Genomic DNA, 8,179 nt, shown 5'->3' with positions numbered 1-8,179 from the left:
GCGATCCTGGCCCCACACCAGGTTCTCTAGCCTAGGGTTCCAGTGCAGGGAAGAGAAGTGTCCGCAACTTCTAGCTGTGAAAACCAGCAGAGATTGTGGCTGAGCAAGACAGAGGGCCTCTGGAGTTGCAGACATTCTTCCTAAGAGGCCTGTGTGCAGATTTACTTGCTGACAGTCTCACTTGATCTGAGCTCCAGCACTGGGGTAGCAGCTCGAAAGTTGCTGAGGACAAATGAGAAGGAACTGAGTTATCCAACTTCAGGACAAGGGCTGGAGGGGCAGCTTTTTCCCAGATAGAAGTCCCGGTAGAGGGCATTGTTCCTTTGTTAAGCCCTCCCCATGCCTAGCTTATAGACCCAGGAAGCTGTCATAGCTAAGTCTCCATCAATGTAGCTAACATATTTGCCCTGCCCTGGTGATTCCCTGAGACCCCTCCCCACACAACTTACTGTCCCACCCAAGCCACTTGCAGTGGCTTTTCCATTCAAGTGGCCTTTCTCGGCTCATGCTGCAGACTTTTCTGAAATCGTTCAAAGGTTCACAAAACCTAAACAAGTGGTACTGGCCTTGGTGTGCCTTGTACCTCTTACTGAGCAGCCCCAAGCTTGTCACTAATGGCAGCCAGCCTTGATTTATTGCTTAGCCTCTCAAGGTGCTCCCAAGCCCAGCGTGGGTGGCGGCCATCTGTGAATTGTTTGGTGGCTCATACCAGGTGTCCCTGGGCAGAGCACAGGCTGCAGCTGAATTTGGCCTGTGGCAGGACACTCCCAGGAGGCCCTGGTCTTCTTGCCCAGTGAATGGCTTTAGTCTAAGCTGGAACACCACTCAGAGTTACATCTGAGGACAACACACCCATAGGGCAGACAGGGCAGGCACCAGAACCCTGCTAATGCAAATCCTGCTTGGTAAGATTAGCCCTTACACAACAGCTCCTCCATCATTCATGGCCAGTCCTCACAACAAATCAGCCTGAGGGTCAATCTCTCCCATTGATGAGCAAACAGAAACCAAGGCTCAACTTTAACAGAAGGGTACACACAACCCACACAAGGGACATACCTGAAACACCTGGCTCAGGTGACCAGAGAAGATTGTGCCACTGGGACCCAAGGCACACCTGCTACATAAAGCCACTCTACTAAGACCAGGAGACAAAGAAGCATTTCCCACATTAAAGAACAGAACAAAGCTCCAGAAAAAGAACTTAACAAAGGGAGACAAGCAATCTCCTAGTTGCAGCATCCAAAACACTTATAATAAGGATGCTCGATGAACTTAGGGGAAGAGTAGATGAACTCAGAGAGAACTTTAACAAAGAGATAGAAAACATAAAAGTGGAGATAGAAAACATAAAAAAGAACCAGTCGGAAATGAAGAATACAATAACTGAAATGAAGAATACCTTAGGAGGAATCAACAGTAGATTAGATGAAGCAGAGGATCAATAAGGATAAGAAGGATTTAGAAGATAAAGTAGCACCCAGTTAGAACAGCAACAAGAAAAAAAATCCAAAAAAATGAAGATAGTTTAAGGAGCCTCTGGGACAACATCAAGCATACCAACATTTGCATCATAGGGCTACCAGAAAAAGAGAAAGAGCAAGGAATTGAAAACCTATTTCAAAAATTAATGACTGAAGATTTCTCTAACCTGGTGAAGGAAATAGATATACAAGGTCAGTAAGCGCAGAGAGTCTCAAACAAGATGAACCCAAAGAGGCCCACACCAGGATACATCACAATTAAGATGCTAAAGATTAAAGACAAAGAGAGAATCTTAAATGCAGCAAGAGAAAAGCAGTTAGATTGTACAAGAGAGCTCCCATAAAACTGGCAGCTGATTTCTCAAAAGAAATTATCTATGCAAGACTACTAAAGGGCTTGACACAAAATATTTGATGTGATGAAAACTCAGGATCTACAATCAAGAATAATTTATCCAGCAAAGCTATCATTTAGAGTTGAAGGACAAATCAAGAGCTTCCCAGACAAAAATAAGCTATTACAGGAAAGGATGGAGGGACTTCTTTAAGAGGAAAATAAGAGGAGGGGGAGGAGGAGGAGGAGGAGGAGGAGGAGGAGGAGGAGGAGGAGGAGGAGGAGGAGGAGGAGGAGAAGAAGAAGAAGAAGAAGAAGAAGAAGAAGAAGAAGAAGAAGAAGAAGAAGAAGAAGAAGAAGAAGAAGAAGAAGAAGAATAGGAGGAGGAGGAGGAAGAGGAGGAGGAGGAGAAAGAGGACGAGGAAGAAAAAGAAGATAAAAATATATGAATAATAAAATGGCAATAACTACATATCTCTCTATTACTTTAAATGGAAATGGTTTAGATGCTCCAATCAAAATATAGGATGGCTTCATAGATAATAAAACAAGACCCTTACATATGTTCCCTACAAGAAACTCACTTTAGATCGAAAGGCACACACAGAATGAAAATAAAAGGATGAAAAAAGATGTTTTATGAAAATGGAAACAAACAAACAAAAAGCTGGGTTAACAATACTTATACCAGAAAAAAATAGACTTTAAAATAAAGACTGTAACAAGAGACAAAGACCCAGTAATCCCACTTCTGGGTATGTATCTGAAAAAACCCAAAACACTACTTTGAAAGAACATGTGAATCCATATGTTCATTGCAGCATTATTTATAGTAGTTAAAATATGGAGGCATCTTGGGTGTTCATCAATGGATGAATGGATAAAGAAGATGTCACACACACACACACACAGAATATTACTCAGCCATAAAAAAGAATAAAATCATGCCATCTGCAACAACATGGATGGACCTAGATGGTGTTTTGTTGAGTGGATTAAGTCAGACAGAGAAAGACAAATGCCACTCGTGGAATCTAGAGAACAGGATAAACAAACAAACAAATAAACAAAACAGAAACAAGCTCACAGATACAGAGCATTTTGATATTTGTCAGATTGAGGGTGAGGGAGGGGTGAAGGAAGAGGGGATTAAGAAGTACAAATCAGTAGTTACAAAATAGTCATGGGGAAGTAGTGTGTAACATGGAGAATATAATCAGTAGCATCATAATAACTATGTATGGTGTCAGATGGGTACTGGGTTTATCAAGGTGATCACTTCATAAGTTGTGAAAATGTCTAATTACTGTGTTGTACACTTTACACTGATACAAAATTCTATGGAAACTATATTTAAAATAAAAAATACATAATTTTTTTAAAAAACTCAATTAAATTGAAAACAGAAAATAAATGAAACCAAAGTTGGTTTTTTGAAAATATCAGTAAACATAATAACTTTCTATCCAGGCTAACCAAGGTAAATAGAGAGAAGACACCAATTACTAATATCAGAAATGAAGGAGGAGCCAGCACTGCTGATCCCATGGAAATTAAAAGGATAATAAAAGAATATAATGAACAACTCTATGGACACAAATTTGATAACTTAGAAGCAATTCTTTCTAAGGAATTCCTTGAAAGAAACAATCTACCAATACTCATACAAAGAGAAATGAACTATCTGAAATGGACTATCTGTACAGGCCTATGCCTTTTTTTAAATTGGATCAATAATTAATAATCTTCCAAATCAGAAAGCACAAGGCAATGGGTTCACTGGGGATTTCCACCAAGCTTTAAAAAAGAAATGATATCAATTCTCTACACTCTGTTAAAAAAAATAGAAGCAGAAGGAACACTTCATAATTATATGAAGTCAGCATTACCCGACAAAACTAGACGATACATTACAGAAAAGAAAATCTAAAGATCAATATTTCTCATGAATATAGATGCAAAAATCCTCAACAAAATATTAGCAGATCAAATCCAACAATGTATGAAAAGAATTATGCACCATAACAACCTTGGATTTATCCCAAGATGAAAGGTTTACATGCAAAAGTCAATTAACGTAATCCATCGCATCAATAGGCTAAACAAGAAAAATCACAGGATCATATCAACAGATGCAGAAAAATCATTTGACAAAATCCAACACCAATTCATGTCAAAAACTTTCAGCAAATTAAGAATAAAAGGGAAGTTCCTCAACATGATAAAAGACATCTATAAAACACCTACAGCTATCATCATAGTTAATGGTGGGAAACTACATGTTTTCACCATAAGATTAGGAACCAAGAAAGGATGTCCCCTCTAACCACTCTTATTGGATATCATACTGGAAGTCCTAGCTAATGCAATAAGGCAAAGTCAAATAAAAGATATACAGATGGAGAAGGAAGAATAAAACTAAAACTGTCTTTGCAGTAACACGATTGTCTAGGTAGAAATTCTCAAGGAATTGACCAAAAACAATGACAACAGAAAAAAAAAAAACTCCTGGAACTCATAAATGATTACAGCAAGATTTCAGAGCACAGGTCATACAAAGGTTAATCACTTTTCTACATATCAACAATAGCAATTGGAATTTGAAATTTAAAACAAACTATATCAGCACAAAAATTGAAATACTTAGATATAAACCTAACAAAATATATACAATATCTCAAAATCTATATGTGAAAAACTACAAAACTCTGATGTAAGAAATTGAAGACGATCTAAATTAATGGAGAGATATTCTATGTTCATGGATACGACGACTCGATACTGTTAAGATGTCAGTTCTTTCCAACTTTATCTAATGATTTAATACAATCTCAATCAAAATACCAGCAAGTTACTTTGTGGAAATTGATAAACTTATCCTAAAGTTTATATGGAAAAGCAAAACACCCAAAGTAGCCAAATTAATACCAAAGAACAAAGCCAGAAAACTGACACTACCTAACTTCGAGACTCAATATAAAGCTACAGTAATCAAAACATTGTCGTATTGCCTAAAAAGTAAACAAACAGATCAATGGAACAGAATAGAGAGCCCAGAAATAGACTCACATAAATATAGTCAACTGACCTTTGCCAAAGGAGCAAAAGCATTCTGATGGAGCAAATATAGTCATTTCAACAAATGATGCTGGAACGACTACACAAAAACTTGCACATGAATGTTTGTAGTAGCTTTATTCATAATCACCAAAACACCAAGATGTCCTTCGATATGTGAATAAACTGTGAAGCATCCATACAATGGAATATTATACCGCAATAAAGAGAAATGAGCTATCAAGTCATGAAAAGACATAGAGGAACCTTAAATATATAATGCTAAGTTGAAGAAGCCAGTCTGATACCAATTATATGACATTCTGGAAAAGGTAGAACTGTAGGGACAGTAAAAAGATCAGTAGTAGCTAGGATTTAAGGGAGTTGAAATGAGAGAGGGAAGGAGAGAAAGGATGAATTAGTGGAGCACAGGGAATTTTTAGGGCAATGAAATTATTCTGTATGATACTGTAATAGTAAGTACATGATATTATGCATTTGATAAAATCTAAAGAAAGCAAAACACAGTGAACCCTAATGTAAGCCATAGATTTTAGTTAATGATAATTGATCAATGTTTGTTTATCAATTATAACAAATATACTACACTAATGCAAAATATTAGTAATAGGGGAAACTATGGAGAACAGAACAGGGGGCAGAGAGGGAGTATATGTGAACTCTCTGTACTTTCTGCTCTAAAAAATAAACTCTATTAATTTTTTTTTGAAGAATGCAAGACAAGATCAAAGCATAAATATTGCTAGCATCCCCACTCATTTGAATCTGATGTTTTCAAGATGTGCCTATTTTGGGTTTTCGGTTTACTGGTGTGGTTTATCTGATAATAAATATAAAAGTACTTCGTGCAGTGTTGGTTAAATTTTGCAAAACGGCTTTCTGAGAAACTTCTTTTTCATTTTGAAAGCAAAAGGAGGAGAGAAGAGGTGAAAAAGGATAATGAGGAAGAGAAGAAGGCAGCAGCCTGAGGAAATCAAAGACCACAGTTTCATATTTAACATTTGCCCTTAAAAAATATCAAAGGGGCGGCATATTTATCTTTTAATATCACAACAAAATTTTTGTACCATAAATAGCACAAATAAAGAACGTCAGTAAATTGGAGTTAAGCAATGCAGAAGCACAAGGCTGTATCTTCTTTATCTTTCTTTCTTCTTTTTTTCACTTTATTATGGTGACATTGGCTAATGAAATCCAGTAACTTTCAAGCATACAATTCAATATATATATATATATATTGCATTGTGTGTTCACTGCCCATAGTTAGATTTCTTTCGTCACCATATATTTAACCTTTTTTACTACATCTATCTTCCCCTTCTCCCCTCCCTTTTGGTAACCACTAGTCTACTTTCCATGTCCATCAGACTCTATTTGTTTGTTACGTTCGTTTGTTGATTTTAGATTTATATCCCACATATAAGTGATATCATGTGGTTTTCAACTTTTTCTGGCTGGCTTATTTTGCTTAGCATGATTATCTCAAGGTCCATTCATGTTGTTGCAAATGGCTGTATTTCATTTACTCTTATAGCTGAATAATATTCCATTGTATATATGTATATGTATATATAGACATATATACATATATATGTGTATGTACACACACACACAGTATCTTCTTTATCCAAACATCTATTGTAGGACACTTTGGTTGTTTCCATGTCCTGGCCATCGTGAATAATCCTGCTATGAACGTCTGTGTGAAAATATCTTTTCAGATAAATGTTTTCAAGTTTTGGGGTAAAGTACCCAGTAGAGGGATTGCTGGATCATATGGTAGATCAATTCTTAGTTTTCTGAGGAACCGCCACATTGTTGTTCATAGTGACTGTACCAATTTGCAGTACTGCCAGCAGTGCATGAGGGTTCCTTTTTCTCCGTATCCTCTCCAACACTCATTATTGTTTGTCGTGTTGATAATAGCCATTCTAACAGGTGTAAGATGATATCTCATTGTGGTTTTGATTTGCATTTTTCTAATAGGTAGTGATGTTGAGCATCCATTCGTAAGTATGTTGGCCATTTGTATCTCTTCTTGGGAGAAGTGTTTGTTCAGGTCCTCTGCCCATTTTTTAATTAAATCATTTGTCGTCGTCGTTGTTGTTGTTGTCGTTGTTGTTGTTGTTGTTGTTGAGTTGTATGAGTTCTTTGTGTGTTTTGGATATTAGGCCCTTATTGGAGGCATTGCTTACAAATATATTTCCCCATTTGGATGGTTGTCTCTTTGCCTTATTGATGGTTTCTTTTGTAGTGCAGAAGCTTTTAAGTTTGTTAAGTCCCATACATTTATTTTTGCTTTTCCCTTGCCTCTGAGGTAAAATTCATAGAGTCCTCTTTGAATCCAAGGTCCATGAGTTTGGTTCCTATGCTTTCTTTAGGTCTTATATTCAGGCCCTTGATCCATTTTGAGTTGATGCTGGTGTGTAACGATAGACAACAGTCTTGTTTCATTCTTTTGCTTTCCAGTTTTTCCAGCACCACTTATTGAAGAGGCTTTCCTTTCTCCACTGTACTTTTTTTTTTTTGTCGAAAACTATTTGTCCGTATAAATATGGTTTACTTCTGGACTCTCAGTTCAGTTCCACTGGTCCATGTGTCTGCTTGGCTGCCAATATCATGCCATTTTGATTGCTGTCGCTTTGTAGTAGAATTTGAAGTCAAGCATAGTGATGCCTCCAGCTTCATTCATTTTAACTATGTTGATCCTTCCAATCCAAAAACATGGAATATCTTTCCATTTCTTTGTGTCTTCTTCAATTTCTTTTAATAGAGTCTTATAGTTTTCATTATATAGATCTTTCACGTGTTTCATTAGGTTTATTCCTAGGTATTTTATTCTTTTTGTTGTGAGTGCAAAAGGAATTGTTGTTTTCCAATTCTTTTTCTTACAAGTTAGTATTAGAGTATAGGGATGCTATGGATTTTTGAACATTGATTTTGTATCCAGGAACTTTACTGTATTTGCTCATTATTTCTAGTAGTGTTCTTGTGAAATCTTTAGTGGTTTCTATATAGAGAATCATGTCTCCACAAATAGTGACAGTTTGACTTGTTCATTTCCTATTTGGATGCCTTTTATATTGTTCTCTTGCCTGGTTGCATGCACTAGCACTGCCATTGTTATATTGAATAACAGAGGCAATAGTGGACAGCATTGTCTTATTACTGATCTTAAAGAATAAGTTTTTAGCTTTTCACCATTAAGTATAATGTTGGCTGAGGATTTGTCATAGATGGCCTTTATTATGTTAAGGTACTTTCCTTCTATGCCAATTTTGTT

This window comes from Rousettus aegyptiacus, unplaced genomic scaffold, assembly GCF_014176215.1.
Source record: "Rousettus aegyptiacus isolate mRouAeg1 unplaced genomic scaffold, mRouAeg1.p scaffold_m13_p_9, whole genome shotgun sequence".
In the NCBI taxonomy this organism is placed as follows: Eukaryota; Metazoa; Chordata; class Mammalia; order Chiroptera; family Pteropodidae; genus Rousettus; species Rousettus aegyptiacus.
This window is presented reverse-complemented; position numbering follows the sequence as displayed.